An 18,888-nucleotide genomic window follows, 5' to 3' on the forward strand; every position below is an offset into this window, starting at 1 on the left:
TGTGAGGCCCGCCATGCCTGTAGACTGTCTGTTAGGGAACGACTTGGAGAGCTCACCTTGGGCTAAGGTGGAGCGGAGTGCTCACCTGGAGATGTTGGGTATGCCGGATTGGGCGTGTGTCACCACATGGTCCATGGCAGCAAGTAGAGGTGCTCAAGAGGTCCTGGAGCCTGAGAGGGAGGCCCAGGGACCGGCCTTAGAGAGAAGAGGCAGGGGGCGCGGGACACCGGCCCCTGAAGTTCCAACGGCCCAGGAGGAAGCAGACCTTGAGGGGGATGCCCTGGAGCCTACCGGGGAACAGATAGCTGAACTGGGGGACCTGCCTGAGCTGACCCATTCGCAGCAGGAAGGAGGGCCCTCCAGGGAGGACTTTTGTAAGGCACAGAAAGAATGCCCTTCTCTCGTGGGTATGCGGCAGCAGGCTGCAGACCAGGCCGCAGGTGATCAGTCTGGGTCACATTTAATTTACTGGGAGAACGACCTCCTATATACAGAGCCTAAGGTTGCTGAACCTGGGTCAGCTCGTGCGCTGGTGGTACCCCAGGACTTCAGAGCCTTCCTACTGGGGCTGGCTCACGATGTGCCATTGGCAGGACATTAGGGGCAGGACAAGACCTTTGAAAGGCATGTCACCCACTTTTATTGGCCTCAAATGCGCAGGAGTTCAGACACTCACTGCAGGACCTGTCAGACTTGCCAGGCAAGTGGAAAGAGTGGAAGGAAGCAGAAGGCTCCACTCCAGCCATTCCCTGTGGTCGGTACCCCATTCCAGCGAGTGGGGATTGACATTGTGGGGCCACTGGACCCCAGGACAGCCATGGGCAACAGGTTTATCCTGGTCCGGGTGGACCATGCCACCCGGTACCCGGAAGCCATCCCTCTGAGGACAGTGACGGTTCCCGTGGTTGGACGTGCACTGATGGGAATTTTCTCCAGAGTGGGATTCCCTCTAGAGGTGGTGTCTGACCGCGGTACCAATTTCATATCCAAGTATATGAAATCCCTTTGGCAAGAGTGTGGTGTAACCTACAAGTTCACCACACCTTACCACCCCCAAGGAAACGGGTTGGTTGAGAGATTCAACCGTACCCTCAAGGGCATGATAATGGGTCTGGAAGAACCCATGAGGCGTAAGTGGGATGTCCTCTTGCCATGCCTTCTCTTTGCGTACCGTGAGGTGCCACGGAAGTCTTTAGGGTTCAGCCCCTTTGAGCTCCTGTATGGCCACTCAGTGAGAGGACCTCTAAGTCTGGTCAAGGAAGGCTGGGAGCAACCTCCCAGGAAACCTCCCCAGAATGTATATAGCTACATGCTGGCCTTCAGGAATCAGACTAGGCGATTCAGGCAACTTGCTGAGGCAAATCTGGAAGCCTGCCAGGAGGAGATGAAGCGGTGGTATGACCAGAATGCCACTCTGGTAGAGCTACAGCCTGGACAAAAGTTGTGGGTCTTGGCCCCCGTGGAGCCTTGAGCGCTCCAGGATAAGTGGACCGGTCCCTTTGAGGTGGTGGAGTGCAAGAGTCCAGTTACCTATTTGTTGGACTTGCAGTCTCCAAGGAACCCCTTAAGGGTCCTTCATGTCAACCGCCTCAAGCCCCACTTGGAGAGGTCCCAAGTGGGCATGCTCTTGGCAACAGATGCTAGGATGGAAGAGGAGACCGAGCCTCTTCCTGACCTCCTGTCAGCCCAGGAGCAAGATGGGTCAGTGGATGGTGTCATCCTCTCTTTCGCCCTGACCCCTGAGCAACAGAATGATTGTCGCCAGCTGCTGGGACAATTTTCTGATCTGTTTTCCCTGGTTCCCGGTGTCACTGATTGGTGCGTCCATGATGTGGACACTGGGGATAGTGCACCTGTGAGGCACAAGGCCTACAGGGTGACTGACAGGGTGAGGGCATGCATCAAGGAGGAGGTCTCCAAGATGTTTGCACTCGGGGTAATTGAGTCCTCCAGCAGTCCTTGGGCCTACACAGTGTTTTTGGTCCCAAAGGCTGCAGCACCGGGAGCCACACCCGAACTCCGGTTCTGTGTGGACTATAGAGGACTTAATTCAGTCACCAGGACTGACGCACACCCCATCCCCAGAGCTGATGAGCTCATAGATCGGCTAGGGGCTGCCAACTACCTCAGCACGTTTGATTTAACGTCTGAGTACTGGCAGATCGCCTTGACCGAGGGGGCCAAAGAGAGGTCAGCATTTTCCACCCCCGATGGGCACTACCAGCTCCGGGTTATGCCCTTTGGGATGAAGAAGGCCCCTGCCACCTTCCAGAGGTTGGTCAACCAGGTGTTGGTTGGACTGGACTCGTTCAGTGCAGCCTACCTGGATGACATCGCAGTGTTCAGCTCCACTTGGGAGGAACATCTGCTCCACCTCTGGGAAGTGTTGATGGCGCTGCAGGCCTCACGATCAAGGCAAGTAAGTGCCAGATCGGGCAGGGTTCCGTGGTGTACTTGGGGCACCAGTTTGGGAGCGGCCAGGTGGCGCCCCTTCAACCCAAGATAGAAACCATCCTGAATTGGGAGTCGCCCAAAACCCAGACAGAGGTGAGAGCCTTCCTAGGTCTCACCGGGTACTACAGGAGGTTTTTCAAGGGGTATGGCAACATTGTTGCCCCTTGACAGCGCTGACTTCTAGGAAGCCGCCCAGGAAAGTGATTTGGACTGACACCTGTCAGAAAGCTTTTGAGGCCCTGAAAGCTGCTATGTGCAAGGCGCCCGTGCTCTTGGCTCCCAACTTCTCCAAAGAGTTTATCGTTCAGACAGACGCTTCAGAGCATGGTGTGGGAGCTGTTCTTTCACAGATTAATGAGGAGGGCCTAGATCAACCTGTAGCCTTCCTTAGCAGGAGGTTACTTCCACGGGAACAGAGATGGAGTAGGGTAGTTCTCCCCACTCTTCAGCTGGAGGGGACACGTGTTAGACCTGGCACCTTGGCGTAAGTCTCCCTTCCACTTTTTGTCGCTGTACCTCATGTGTTTTGCTGGTGTTAGCTGCTCAGGGCACTGTGCCACTGCCAACCAGTGCCACAGTGCAAGTGCTCCCTATGTAAAATGTATATGGTGGTTGGATTCCATGATTGGCTTATTTGGTTTACTGTCAGACCCCAGTAAAGTGCACCAGGAGTGCCCAGGGCTTGTAAATACAAATGCTGCTGATGGGCTTGCAGCACTGGTTGTGCCACCCACAGAAGCGGCCTAGTAAAATGTGTCTAAGGTCTGCCATTGCAGAACCTGCGTGCAGTGGTACTGTCATGCTGACTGGGCAAGTGCACCCACTTCCCAGTCCCTAAACCTTCCCTTAACTTCATATTGGTCACCCCTATGGTAGGCCCAAGGGCAGGGTGCATTGTAAGCATAAGGTAGGACAAGCCCTGATGTGTGTGGCATGTCCTAATAGTGAATTACAGCCATTTTCGTTTTTCACTATTGTAAGGCTACCTGTTCTCCATAGGCCAGAATTGGCTGTTAGAATTGTTACATCCTATGATCCTAACAGACCCAGGGAACATGGTAGAAATTCGAGTTTAGTATGCCTGAACTCAGAATAATAAAATACATCTTTTAGTAAAGATTATTTTAATATTCTGTGTTTGCAAATACCACTTTTAGAAAGTTGGTATTTGCTTGCCTAACCATTTCAGCCCGCCTCTGCTATGATGTGTATCTGCCTGTCTGGTTTGTGTGAGTGACAGGGCTGGGGAAACCCAGAGGGGCAGGGCTAGGTAGCCTGGTGGTGAATAGAGAGATTGACATCCAGATGGGTGGGAGGAGTGCACCTGGACTCTGAATAGGGCTGTGCTCTGCCACCACAATGCTGGCTCCACCTCCTGTGGAGCAGCTGATGTCTCTGCCCTGCACCCTGAATAGAAAGGCAGAGTCATGTCAACAAAGTGCTCAAGAACTGGTTTGGACTGGGCAAAGGCCCCTCTACCCCAGAGGAAAAAAGGAATTAGGGGTATAAGTATTGGGACCCTGCTCCCAAGAAATTAGATCCTGCTTGACAAGAAGAACCTCTGCCTGAGGAGGAGGAACCGGGAAAGCTGTAAGGAGGAGTACTGTCCCTGACCTGGGGGATTGGCCTGCAGTGGTTGCCTTGCTGCTGAAGGAGAGGAGAAAGACTACAAAGACTTTATTTCAACTTGTGCTTCAAAAGATATCCAAGGGCTTGGAATAGAGCTTGCCTCCTGCTGAAGTCTCAGGAACAACAGACTTCACCCCCCAGCTCCCCAAAGTTCTTTGGAAGTGCCTGCTGCTGTTGTTGGGCCTTCTGAGGGACTGCGTGTCGCAAGGAGCTGGAAGCGCGACTCAAGAAGGAGAAGCGTGCCGCCGTCTGAACTATTGTCGTCGCATCACGTAAAGGGTGTCGCCGCTGCAGCATCGCATCGAGCGGAAGCGTCTCGCATCATCCAAGAAGTGTCTCGCAACGCCGAAGAAGCGTGTCGCCATCACAGCCATCATAGCTGTCGCATTGCACCACATCAAGAAAAGCGCCTCGCATCCACGGAGAAGCGTGCCACTGTCGGAGCTGCTGTCGGAGCATCGCGTAAAGGGGTGTCACCGCTGCAACATTGCATCGAGCGGAAGCGTCTCGCAAACGTCGGAGAAGAGTGCCGCTGCCAAGGCCGCTGTCGTCGCATCGCGTAAAGGGTGACTGTGAGAAGTTGGCCTGGTATATGATGCTCACTAGTTAAAGTGATCACCTTGTACCATGCCAAGCAACCCTTATGGTGTGGTTGTAAGTCAACCTTTTCGGACTAGCTGCCCTAGTGGTAGCGTAGGCTAAGCAGTCTTTGAGGCTAAACTCGTGAAGCGTGTTAAGCCAGCTGTTTTACCAAATGCAACCCCCTTTTATACCAATGAAAGGACACCACACAGATATATATTCAAAATATATATGTATTTATTTCTCAAAGTAACCCCTAGTCTCTTTATGAGCACAGGAGCACAAATCGCCAAACAAGATTACAGTAGAATACACAGAAGTTGCACTTTATATGGATAGGCCCTGGTGGCCACTCGAACCATATACTAAAATAGTGGTATAAGTACCACGAACAGAAAAGGGAAAAGGCCTAGGGCCTCTAGAATCGCTGGGCCTACAAGGAGCTAACGTCAGTTAGTGACCAGGAGGTCCACGGGTGGCGTGTGCAGAGCAAATAGTCACACGCGTGCTCCCATAGGTTTCAATGGGTGCGTAAAAAGTACAAAGTTACTGCAAAGAGGATCTTCCGGATGGACTAGGAACTCAAGATTTGGAACACAGGCACTAGAGATGTAATACTACACTTGGGCACAGGTGTGCCAGCTTTACCTCACCCACAGGAAGCGGGTGCATAGGCCTCGAAGTGCGTCGGGTTTCTTCTATCTGTTCCGTGGAGCCTGAAGACAAAGATGCTGCAGGCGGTCGGTCCGGGAGAGATGCAGTGGATCCAAGAGTGGATCGGAGATGTTGAAGACCTGTAAGCAGAGGGGACAGTGTTCACAGTCACTAGCCAGTGACCGGCATGGCACCAGGTGGGTACCAGGCAATGTTGGGTGCAAACAGGAAGAAAGGTGTAGCTTGTCTCTGCAGCCACGCGGTCCCTGGAGGTCGACGACGTCCAGGAGTCGGTTCACGAGCTGTCCCACGCAGGCTCTCGCTGTCGGCGGTGTCGGCGACTTGATCGAAACAAACAAGCCTTGGCAAAAGCAATTGTTGTAGGAGATGAAATAAGCTGATGGTTCTGACCAGCAAGGTCAGAAGGACTGCTCCTTTGGAGGGGAGCAAGGGCCAGTCTGGAGCAACCAGACCAGCGGTGTATTTCTTGAAGTTCGTCGCCAAGATGGCTACTAGCCAGCGGGCCAGCAACCGGTTAGGCGCGTCGAGTGGCAAAATGCAGAAGGGCCCCACGCAGATCGTGGAGATGCTGGAGGGCTCACCTTTGGTGCAGATGCTGCTCGGGTGTTGGGCTTCTCAGATCCCAAAGCACAACTTGGAGGGAGCCTCGGTTGTTGCACTTGTCAGCTTGTCGTAGTCGTTCCAAGATGGCTGGCTCCACGTGTCTCGGTGCCTCCACGGGTCTCCTCTTTTCAGGGACTGTGGATCGGGCGGTGAGAGGTCTGGAGGTCCAGGTCTTGTCAGTCTCTGGGCTCGGGCTTCGGCGGGAGGCGGCGGCAAAGCAGACGTTGATTCGCTGGATGGTGCTTGCGTTAGCAAGGTGGTCACTCCCTGACCACAGGGGAGATTGGCTTCAGTCCTCTGTGCAGCAGAGCGTCGAAGTTCCCATCTTCTTCTTAGTGTTAAGTTGATTCCAGGATGTCTGAAGTCTTAGGACACAGCTCCTACCTTTAAGCGGATTCTAGGGGCCGGACTACCTGCTAGGTCCCTCCCTATGGGTGGGACCAGGAAGGGGGGTGGTTACACCCCCAATCCTTTGTCCAGCTCGCCCCAGGCCCGGGACTGGTGTGCCCCAGGACCGGTATGAACTGGCATATGCACCGAGGCTCCTTGTGAGCCACAGGCATGTCTGGTTTCTTTCAAGCCCTACCTGACCAATACACAAAATCCTGTCTGGGGTGGTGCACGCACCTCCCCTGGCAGGAAACCCTTTGTTCACACCTCCCAAGCTGGAAGGACTCCCAGCAGCAGGAGGGCAGACTTGTGTCTGTGGTGGCAGCATCCATTTTGTGGAGCTGAGGCTATGTCTGATTTTACCCGGGTTTCAGGTACTGTACATGTCGTGTCCCTCCAGAAGGGTGGAATGCTAACCCCGTCGCCAGAATTGGCGAGGGGTTAGTATTCCAATTCGTATGACACCTTACTCGACATGTTTTGATAAAGCCAAACCAAAGATAGCATTTAACCGCGAGGTTCATAATGCACTTAAGAGTATATGGTATGACGATATCTGGAAACAGTAGAAGGAAGTTGTTCCGACCACTGCAGACAGGCTCAGCTCATGCCAGAGCACCATCTCACATGGAACCACGCACTCTGCCTTCAGGATTGTTAAGGCCTGCCATAGGAGTGACTTATAGGTTACCAGGTGTCCCATTTAAGGTTAGGTATAGGTATACTACACCTAAGTAAGAGGTGATTACACCAACTTACCCCAGCTGAGTGATCAGCCAGTTGTGTCAAATTGTTAGGCCAAGCCTGGGGTGGCATAATACATGCTTCAGCCCCTGGCAGGCCTTGGGTACACCAATGCCCTGGGTACCTAGTGCACACTGGTACAGGGGCTGACAGGGTGATCCACTTCCAATTGGTTATGCACCTAGGGTGCATAGTTTTAATTTAGTAGAGAGAACAGCAGGCTGGGGGTCTGATTGGCAGGCCCACAGCCTCAATATGTCAAAAACCAGTGAAGCAAAAAGCAAAAATTTGGGGTGACCATAGGATAGCAGACCCTACTCTCCTACACAACCCCCCCCCCCAAACGCTGGGACATTAAACTAGCCTTGACCAGTCTCGTCTTCATGTCCTAAGTGGAAGTACCTGGAGAGACCATCTGCATTCCCATGGTCAGTACCTGGCCGGTGCTCCTCTGTAAAGTCCATCCCCTGTAGGGAAATGGACCACCTAAGCAGTTTGGGGTTTTCACCCTTCATCTGATTTAGCCACAAGAGGGGCTTATGGTCGGTCTGAATCTTGAAGTGAGTGCCAAACAAGTATGGCCTCAGCTTCTTCAGGGCCCACACCACAGCAAAGGCCTCCCTCTCAATAGCTGACCAATTCTTCTCTCTGGGGGTCAACCTTCTGCTAATAAAAGCAATGGGTTGGTCTTGACCATCTACATTAAGTTGTGACAGCACAGCTCCCACACCCAACTCAGAAGCATCTGTTTGGACAATAAACTCTTTGGAGTAGTCAGGACTTTTCAGGATAGGTGCAGAGCACATGGCCTCCTTCAGGTCATCAAATGCCTTTTGACAGCTTACTGTCCACTGAACCTTTTTGGGCATCTTCTTGGATGTCAGATCATTAAGAGGAGTCACAATGGACCCATAGTTCTTAACAAACTTCCTGTAGTACCCAGTCAAGCCCAAGAAAGCTCGAACTTGAGTCTGGGTGGTTGGAGGGGACCAGTCCTTGATGGATTGTATCTTACTCTCCAGTGGTTGAACTTGGCCTCCACCTACAAGGTGGCCCAAATATACAACCTTACTCTGCCCTATCTGGCACTTAGTAGCCTTGATAGTGAGGCCTGCCCTTTGCAGAGCCTCAAGAGCCTTCTTCAGGTGGATCAGGTGATCCTCCCAGGTGGAGCTAAAGACAGCAATGTCATCCAGATATGCTGCGCAAAAGTCATCCAACCCAGTAAGGACTTGGTTCACCAGCCTTTGGAAGGTGGCAGGTGCATTCTTCAGACCAAAGGGCATCACCACAAACTGGTAGTGCCCACCTGGGGTTGAGAATGCTGTTTTGGCCTTAGACTCCTCAGCTAATCTGATTTGCCAATAGCCAGCTGTTAAGTCAAATGTGCTCAAAAACTTTGCAGAAGCTAGTTTGTCTATGAGCTCATCTGCCCTTGGAATAGTGTGTGCATCTGTCCTGGTGACAGCATTGAGTCCTCTGTAATCCACACAGAACCTCATCTCTCTCTTGCCATCCTTGGTGTGAGGTTTGGGGACCAGAACCACTGGGCTAGCCCAGGGGCTCTCTGAGGGTTCAATGACACCTAATTCCAGCATTTTATGTACCTCAGCCTTTATACAGTCCCTGACGTGGTCAGGTTGTCTGTAAAGCTTGTTCTTTACAGGCAGACTGTCACCAGTGTCCACCACATGGGTACACCAGTCAGTTCGACTCGGTATCAAGGAAAACATATGTGAAAATGATTGTAGAACCTGTCTACATTCCGTCTGCTGATGGGCAGTGAGGTTGCCTCCAAGGGTCACTCCTTCAACTGAGCCATCTTCAGGGTTCTGAGACAACAGGTCTGGGAGAGGGTCACTCTCTTCCTCCTGTCCCTCATCTGTAGCCATGAGCAAGCCCATGTCTGCCCTGTCAACATATGCTTTAAGCCTGTTAACATGGAGTACCCTGTGGGGACTCCTGGGAGTTCCTAGGTCGACCAAGTAGGTGACCTCTCCCTTCTTTTCCAGGATTGTATGGGGTCCAGACCATTTGTCTTGGAGTGCTGCTGGGGCCACTGGCTCCAACACCCATACCTTCTGTCCTGGCTGAAACTCAACCAAGACAGCCTTTTGGTCATGCCAAGCTTTCTGTAAGGCCTGGCTTGCCTCAAGGTTTTTGGATGCCTTCTCCATATACTCAGCCATCCTGGAGCGGAGACCAAGTACATAGTCCACTATGTCTAGCTTAGGCTTTTTGAGAGGTAACTCCCATCCTTCCTTCACCAAACACAGTGGGCCTCTCACAGGGTGCCCAAACAACAATTCAAAGGGGCTGTAGCCAACTCCTTTTTGTGGGACCTCTCTGTAAGCAAACAGAAGGCAGGGTAGGAGGATGTCCCATCTTCGCCTGAGCTTTTCAGGTAATCCTTTGATCATACCCTTTAGGATCTTGTTGAATCTCTCAACAAGCCCATTGCATTGTGGGTGATAAGGGGTGGTGAACTTGTAGTTGACACCACATTCCTTCCACATAGCTGTCAAGTATCCTGACATAAAGTTGGCATCTCAGTCAGATACTACCTCCTTAGGAAACCCCACTCTGGAGAATACTCCCAGCAGGGCCCTGGCCACAACAGGAGCTGTAGTGGTCCTAAGGGGAATTGCCTCTGGATACCTGGTGGCATGAACCACTACCACCAGTATAAATATGTGCCCAGATGCAGTGGGAGGATCCATGGGACCCACTATGTCTATTCCCACTCTTTCAAAGGGGACCCCCACCACAGGTAGTGGTATTAGGGGGGCCTTTGTTGTGCCACCTGATTTGCCACTGGCTTGGCAGGTAACACAGGAGCGACAAAACTCCTTTGTATCTTCATTCATATGAGGCCAGTGAAAGTGAGGGACAAGTCTGTCCCAAGTCTTGTTCTGGCCTAAGTGTCCTGCTAAAGGAATGTCATGGGCCAAGGTAAGAAGGAAGCCAACCTCCTGGTAGCACCAGGCTTGGGGTCTCTAGCCTCTGAATAAAGGAGCCCTTCATCCCAATACACTTTATGGGTACCTTGAGCATTCCCAGCAGCCTCAGCAGCAGCCAGCTGTCTGAGGGGTTCAAGAGAGGGACAGGATAACTGAGCCTGCCTCAAGTCAGCCCTTGAAGGTCCCCCTGTCCCCAGAAACTCAACCTGATCAGGTTCAAGCTCTTCAGGGACAGTTCCTTCAGGGTCCTCTAGATCAGCTTCCTGGGAAGGCTGATCATCACTCTGAGGCAGGGGGGAAGGCACAGCCTTGACCCTCCTGTTCTTCTTCTTGGTAGGTGCTTGGTCCATTGTTCCAGGATCCAAGACCTGAGGTTCAGTGAGGCACTTTTTGGCCTGTGACCTGGTCACAGCAAGGACATGTGATGATATACCTAACATCTCTGCATGAGTCCTGTACTCCACTTCTGACCATAGAGAGCTCTCTAGGTCATTAATTAAAGGAGTCTGTCTGTACTTGCCCAGGTTACTGGGGCTCACAGTCAGGGACAAATCAATGTCCCCATCACAGATCAAGACTGCCTGTGTCAGGGTTCTGTCTAAGTCAGAATCTCCTTCAGTTCCCATAGTGATTCCCACTACACCCTTCGTCTGGGGACCAACACTGCTAACAGTAGTACTGGGAGCAGGTGCCTTAGGGGCAACAGTGTTGGGGGCTCCACCCTTTTTGCAATCACTAGTCCAGTGAGTTGTATTTTTGCAATGATTGCACCAGGGTTTCTTTTGACCTTCTTTCTTCTTTTTGGACTGTTGTTGGGACCCACCCTCCTTAGCAGTAGTTTGGGGCCCTGTTGAAGACTTCTGGTCTTTAGATTTCTGATCTCCACCCTTTTGGTCTGTTTTCTTCTGATCACCCCCTTGGCCCTGGTTCTGGTTCTTTTGCTTAACCCTGGTTCTGACCCATTTGTCTGCCTTCTTTCCCAATTCTTGGGGAGAGGTCAGATCAGAGTCAACCAAGTGTTGATGCAGTTGCTGGTTTTGACAGTTATTTAAAATCTGTTCTCTCATCATCAAATTATACAATCCTGTAAAATCAGATACCTTACTTCCCAGCAACCAACCCTCCAAAGCCTTAGTGGCACATTCAACATATTCAGACCAGTCCTGAGTCTGTGTCTTTTGGGTGTCTCTGAACATTAACCTGTACTGTTCAGTGGTTAAGCCTAACCCATCTACCAGAACACTCTTCAGGACTCTGTAGTTTCTGACATCCTCTTCTCTAACAGTGAGGAGTCTGTCTCTGCCTCTTCCTTCAAAGGAGAGCCAGAGGATTGCTGCCCACTGGTCTTCAGGAACCTGCTGTACTTTGCAGGCTCTCTCAAGAGCAGTTATCCATTTGTGGATGTCATCCCCACTTTTGTAGGGGGGCACAACCTTAGACAGGTTCCTATTATCAAAGACCCTATCTTTGTCCTTAGGGACAATGCTGCCACCAGTGGGTATAGACCCACTCTCTCTAGGTTGCCTAGCCTTGTTCAGTTTTTCTTCCATCAGGGCTACTTCTAGCTCCTGCTTCCTGATCCTCAGCTGGGCTTCCTGCATTCTGGCCTCATGTTCCCTCCTCTGAGGGGTGGTCATCCTTTTCCTGGAGTGACCTTGAGAGCCTCTAGAGCCATGAGAAGCATTGGAGTCACCTGAGCGATTCCTTTGCCTCCCAAGCCCTGTGTTAAGTCCACCGGGGAGATCCAATGGGGTAAACCCATTGTCAGTCCCCAATAGCCTTAGTTTAGCTGGGCCAAGTATAATACTTGGCACTGGGCTAGTTCTCCCTTCATCATCACTACTTTCTGTATCCTCACCACTTTCCTCCCCTGTAGTATGATTCTCATCTAAGGGATGGCTATTGGTACTGGGTACCTCTGTAGCATCTTCAGAAGGGGGGCCTCCTGTTCCTGACCCTAAGGGGGCTAACTGGGAAGCTTTCTTGAGTTCTCTCTGATTCTCATCATTCTGTAAGAGTTCTCTGAGCTCAGCAGAGGTAGGGTTCTTGGGCTGTTTAAGGCCTCTAGAGTTGCCAAGTGCCTGAGCTCATTCTGATTAAGGGTAGCAAAGCTGGATGGTGCCCTCTGGGGGTCACTCTCAACAGAGATGGGTACAGTGGACCCCTCTGCCCCGGCCATTGCTCTTAAGTGTGGGTGGATGTGTTGCAATCTACCTACACTTGGGTTTACCTACTAAACCTATCTAGTAGTTGTAGTCAGGGTGTGCTACTCCCTTTGCTCTACAACAACTAAGTTCAGTAGAACTTATGTATATCTAATCTTGTTTTATATGTACCTACAGGTACCTATGTGATCTTTCAATTGGTAACCAAGAGATTACAATGGTAAAACACATCAAGCTCAAATCCAACCGCTGCTCACCAATGTGAGAAGTTGGCCTGGTATATGATGCTCACTAGTTAAAGTGATCACCTTGTACCATGCCAAGCAACCCTTATGGTGTGGTTGTAAGTCAACCTTTTCGGACTAGCTGCCCTAGTGGTAGCGTAGGCTAAGCAGTCTTTGAGGCTAAACTCGTGAAGCGTGTTAAGCCAGCTGTTTTACCAAATGCAACCCCCTTTTATACCAATGAAAGGACACCACACAGATATATATTCAAAATATATATGTATTTATTTCTCAAAGTAACCCCTAGTCTCTTTATGAGCACAGGAGCACAAATCGCCAAACAAGATTACAGTAGAATACACAGAAGTTGCACTTTATATGGATAGGCCCTGGTGGCCACTCGAACCATATACTAAAATAGTGGTATAAGTACCACGAACAGAAAAGGGAAAAGGCCTAGGGCCTCTAGAATCGCTGGGCCTACAAGGAGCTAACGTCAGTTAGTGACCAGGAGGTCCACGGGTGGCGTGTGCAGAGCAAATAGTCACACGCGTGCTCCCATAGGTTTCAATGGGTGCGTAAAAAGTACAAAGTTACTGCAAAGAGGATCTTCCGGATGGACTAGGAACTCAAGATTTGGAACACAGGCACTAGAGATGTAATACTACACTTGGGCACAGGTGTGCCAGCTTTACCTCACCCACAGGAAGCGGGTGCATAGGCCTCGAAGTGCGTCGGGTTTCTTCTATCTGTTCCGTGGAGCCTGAAGACAAAGATGCTGCAGGCGGTCGGTCCGGGAGAGATGCAGTGGATCCAAGAGTGGATCGGAGATGTTGAAGACCTGTAAGCAGAGGAGACAGTGTTCACAGTCACTAGCCAGTGACCGGCGTGGCACCAGGTGGGTACCAGGCAATGTCGGGTGCAAACAGGAAGAAAGGTGTAGCTTGTCTCTGCAGCCACGCGGTCCCTGGAGGTCGACGACGTCCAGGAGTCGGTTCACGAGCTGTCCCACGCAGGCTCTCGCTGTCGGCGGTGTTGGCGACTTGATCGAAGCAAACAAGCCTTGGCAAAAGCAATTGTTGTAGGAGATGAAATAAGCTGATGGTTCTGACCAGCAAGGTCAGAAGGACTGCTCCTTTGGAGGGGAGCAAGGGCCAGTCTGGAGCAACCAGACCAGCGGTGTATTTCTTGAAGTTCGTCGCCAAGATGGCTACTAGCCAGCGGGCCAGCAACCGGTTAGGCGCGTCGAGTGGCAAAATGCAGAAGGGCCCCACGCAGATCGTGGAGATGCTGGAGGGCTCACCTTTGGTGCAGCTGCTGCTCGGGTGTTGGGCTTCTCAGATCCCAAAGCACAACTTGGAGGGAGCCTCGGTTGTTGCACTTGTCAGCTTGTCATAGTCGTTCCAAGATGGCTGGCTCCACGTGTCTCGGTGCCTCCACGGGTCTCCTCTTTTCAGGGACTGTGGATCGGGCGGTGAGAGGTCTGGAGGTCCAGGTCTTGTCAGTCTCTGGGCTCGGGCTCCGGCGGGAGGCGGCGGCAAAGCAGACGTTGATTCGCTGGATGGTGCTTGCGTTAGCAAGGTGGTCACTCCCTGACCACAGGGGAGATTGGCTTCAGTCCTCTGTGCAGCAGAGCGTCGAAGTTCCCGTCTTCTTCTTAGTGTTAAGTTGATTCCAGGATGTCTGAAGTCTTAGGACACAGCTCCTACCTTTAAGCGGATTCTAGGGGCCGGACTACCTGCTAGGTCCCTCCCTATGGGTGGGACCAGGAAGGGGGGTGGTTACACCCCCAATCCTTTGTCCAGCTCGCCCCAGGCCCGGGACTGGTGTGCCCCAGGACCGGTTTAAACTGGCATATGCACCGAGGCTCCTTGTGAGCCACAGGCATGTCTGGTTTCTTTCAAGCCCTACCTGACCAATACACAAAATCCTGTCTGGGGTGGTGCACGCACCTCCCCTGGCAGGAAACCCTTTGTCCACACCTCCCAAGCTGGAAGGACTCCCAGCAGCAGGAGGGCAGACTTGTGTCTGTGGTGGCAGCATCCATTTTGTGGAGCTGAGGCTATGTCTGATTTTACCCGGGTTTCAGGTACTGTACATGTCGTGTCCCTCCAGAAGGGTGGAATGCTAACCCCGTCGCCAGAATTGGCGAGGGGTTAGTATTCCAATTCGTATGACACCTTACTCGACATGTTTTGATAAAGCCAAACCAAAGATAGCATTTAACCGCGAGGTTCATAATGCACTTAAGAGTATATGGTATGACGATATCTGGAAACAGTAGAAGGAAGTTGTTCCGACCACTGCAGGCAGGCTCAGCTCATGCCAGAGCACCATCTCACATGGAACCACGCACTCTGCCTTCAGGATTGTTAAGGCCTGCCATAGGAGTGACTTATAGGTTACCAGGTGTCCCATTTAAGGTTAGGTATAGGTATACTACACCTAAGTAAGAGGTGATTACACCAACTTACCCCAGCTGAGTGATCAGCCAGTTGTGTCAAATTGTTAGGCCAAGCCTGGGGTGGCATAATACATGCTTCAGCCCCTGGCAGGCCTTGGGTACACCAATGCCCTGGGTACCTAGTGCACACTGGTACAGGGGCTGACAGGGTGATGGAACTTCCAATTGGTTATGCACCTAGGGTGCATAGTTTTAATTTAGTAGAGAGAACAGCAGGCTGGGGGTCTGATTGGCAGGCCCACAGCCTCAATATGTCAAAAACCAGTGAAGCAAAAAGCAAAAATTTGGGGTGACCATAGGATAGCAGACCCTACTCTCCTACAGTGACGCATCTTCACGTCTTTATTGCTTTGCACCAAAAACTTAATCGCATCAACAACGTTGCAAAACTTTCGTTGCGCTGCGTGTCGCATCTAAGGTACATTGATTTAAGTGTCGCATTTAAGAACTTAAGAGAACTAAGCAAACTTCTACCATCTAAAGTATCAGTATTGTGTATTTTTGTCGTTTAATGGTCTTGTGGTAACTCTACATAAAGAATCCTTATTTTTAATATAAAACCTGTGTGGTGTCCATTTGTAGTGTTGTCACTTGGTTACTGTATGTGTTCACAAATGCTTAACCTATAACGCTCTGAGATAAGCCTTGTCTGCTCGCGCCAAGCTACCTAGAGGGTGAGCAGGGGTTATTTTAGGAGTGTAACCCCTTACCCTGACTAGAGGAAAGGTTCCCTGCTTGTCACAAGTACCTACCTGTGCCAACCAGAGAACCTGGATTCTAACATTGGTGGTCAGCGGTGAGGATTCTGGACTTGCATTTGTGACTCATGTACAGTAATTGGTGAACACTACTTAGTGAGTGCAGTCCTTAACGCAACCAATACTTGTTGGTAGATTCTTTTTGGGACTTTCTATTTTTGAGTACTGCCAAGCTTAACCATGGTGGTGAAAGCAGCATCCATAATCTCTGTTGATAATGAATGGGTATGGGAAGAAGAGAAACTGGAAAGCTACAAAGTATCTCAGCTAAAGTTCTTCTGCAGGAAATTTAATGTTTCTACTACTGGATGTAAAAACAAGGCAGAGTTCTACAAGGCGCTGAGGGCCTGGGCAGAAGCAAGGAATGCCACTGATAATGATAATGCAGAGGAGCAGCTGGATGGGCCAGTGAGTCCAAGAGGAAGGAGAACCCCTTCCCCTGCCGGTAGCAGTGTTTCTAGTAAAAATCTATCTCCAGAGGAGCTGGCAGATAGAAAAGAGTGTAGGATGCATGAATTGGAGATGACCAAGATCAAGTTAAGTGGGCAGTTAGAATTTGAAATGCAAAGTAGAAAGTTAGCCCTAGAAGAAAAAAAGCTACAGTATGAACATGAAAAGGTTTTGAGGGAGTTGGAGCTGAAAGCCCAGAGTTTAGAAAATGATCCCTCTGGTGAAAGCACACCGTCAGTGCAAGTAGAATCAAGGTTGTACATACCCAAAGATGTGGTAAAAGATTTTTTTTTAAATGATGACATAGGGCAGTGGTTCAAAGCCTATGAAGTAGCCATGTCTTCCCACCGGGTCCCTGAGAAGGATTGGGGAGCGGGGTTGTGGGGACGGTTCCTTAGTGAGGGGCGGGACACATTGCTAGACTTGCCTTCAGATGATTATAATTCTTATCCCCATATGAAGGCAGCTTTGATGGCTAGGTATGGGTTGACCCCTGAGTTGTATAGACAAAGGTTCAGGGGGTGCACCAAGATTCCAAACAGCACGTATGTTGAGTATGTGACTTTTTTTTGCAGAGCACAGGATGGTTGGGTGAAGGGTAGTAAGGTTAATGATTTTCAAGGGCTTCTTGATTTAATGGCCTGGGAGCACTTGTCCAGTAATTGTTTTCCTGAGCTACGCCAGCACCTGATTGATAGTAGGCTGACTAACCCTAGGAAGCTTGCTGAGGAGGCGGACCGCTGGGTCAGTACCAGGGTCCACAAGGGTTCAGTGGGAGATTCCGCTAAAGGTGGGAAGGGTCCCCAGCAGAAGAGTGGGGGGGACAAGGGTAAACAGAGGGAGTTCCCAAGAAGGCCCCAAAGTAATCCCCAAGGGAACCAAGGGAAAGGTTCTCAGCCTCCCCCACCCCAGAAACCGACCGGGCCCCCACAGGTCCACCTGTTCATAAGGGGCCCATAAAATGTTACAAGTGTGGTAACATGGGGCATTTTGCCTCTGATGTAAAGTGTCCTTTTTATGGTAAACCAGCAACCACTGGTGCTCCGCCCCGGCAGATAACTAGTGTAGCCTTGGCGGAGGAGATGGCAGTCCAAGGTGGGTGGGGTCCCGCAGAGATGTTCCTTGTCTCATTAGGAGACTGTGAGATGATCCCCCAAACCCAGCTGCCTGATAACACTAAGAAATACAGGCAGTGGGTGACCATCAATGGCCGTAGGGTGGAAGCTCTCAGAGATACAGGAGCCAGTGTGACAGCTGTCAAGTATCACCTGGTGTCTCAAGAGCAGGTTGTCCCAGGAGCATTCTATCCAGCTGTTGCCGCTGACAACACAGAGAGTCACTGCAAGGTGGCTCAGGTTCCCTTTGAGTGGGGGGTGGTCTCTGGTACTCTTCAGGTAGCTGTGAGGCCCGCCATGCCTGTAGACTGTCTGTTAGGGAACGACTTGGAGAGCTCACCTTGGGCTAAGGTGGAGCGGAGTGCTCACCTGGAGATGTTGGGTATGCCGGATTGGGCGTGTGTCACCACACGGTCCATGGCAGCAAGTAGAGGTGCTCAAGAGGTCCTGGAGCCTGAGAGGGAGGCCCAGGGACCGGCCTTAGAGAGAAGAGGCAGGGGGCGCGGGACACCGGCCCCTGAAGTTCCAACGGCCCAGGAGGAAGCAGACCTTGAGGGGGATTCCCTGGAGCCTACCGGGGAACAGATAGCTGAACTGGGGGACCTGCCTGAGCTGACCCATTGGCAGCAGGAAGGAGGGCCCTCCAGGGAGGACTTTTGTAAGGCACAAAAAGAATGCCCTTCTCTCGTGGGTATGCGGCAGCAGGCTGCAGACCAGGCCGCAGGTGATCAGTCTGGGTCACATTTAATTTACTGGGAGAACGACCTCCTATATACAGAGCCTAAGGTTGCTGAACCTGGGTCAGCCCGTGCGCTGGTGGTACCCCAGGACTTCAGAGCCTTCCTACTGGGGCTGGCTCACGATGTGCCATTGGCAGGACATTTGGGGCAGGACAAGACCTTTGAAAGGCTTGTCACCCACTTTTATTAGCCTCAAATGCGCAGGAGTTCAGACACTCACTGCAGGACCTGTCAGACTTGCCAGGCAAGTGGAAAGAGTGGAAGGAAGCAGAAGGCTCCACTCCAGCCATTCCCTGTGGTCGGTACCCCATTCCAGCGAGTGGGGATTGACATTGTGGGGCCACTGGACCCCAGGACAGCCATGGGCAACAGGTTTATCCTGGTCCGTGTGGACCATGCCACCCGGTACCCGGAAGCCATCCCTCTGAGGACAGTGACGGTTCCCGTGGTTGGACGTGCACTGATGGGAATTTTCTCCAGAGTGGGATTCCCTCTAGAGGTGGTGTCTGACCGCGGTACCAATTTCATATCCAAGTATATGAAATCCCTTTGGCAAGAGAGTGGTGTAACCTACAAGTTCACCACACCTTACCACCCCCAAGGAAACGGTTTGGTTGAGAGATTCAACCGTACCCTCAAGGGCATGATAATGGGTCTGGAAGAACCCATGAGGCGTAAGTGGGATGTCCTCTTGCCATGCCTTCTCTTTGCGTACCGTGAGGTGCCACGGAAGTCTTTAGGGTTCAGCCCCTTTGAGCTCCTGTATGGCCACTCAGTGAGAGGACCTCTAAGTCTGGTCAAGGAAGGCTGGGAGCAACCTCCCAGGAAACCTCCCCAGAATGTATATAGCTACATGCTGGCCTTCAGGAATCAGACTAGGCGATTCAGGCAACTTGCTGAGGCAAATCTGGAAGCCTGCTAGGAGGAGATGAAGC

This window comes from Triturus cristatus, chromosome 5_2 (assembly GCF_964204655.1).
Source record: "Triturus cristatus chromosome 5_2, aTriCri1.1, whole genome shotgun sequence".
Classification (NCBI taxonomy): domain Eukaryota; kingdom Metazoa; phylum Chordata; class Amphibia; order Caudata; family Salamandridae; genus Triturus; species Triturus cristatus.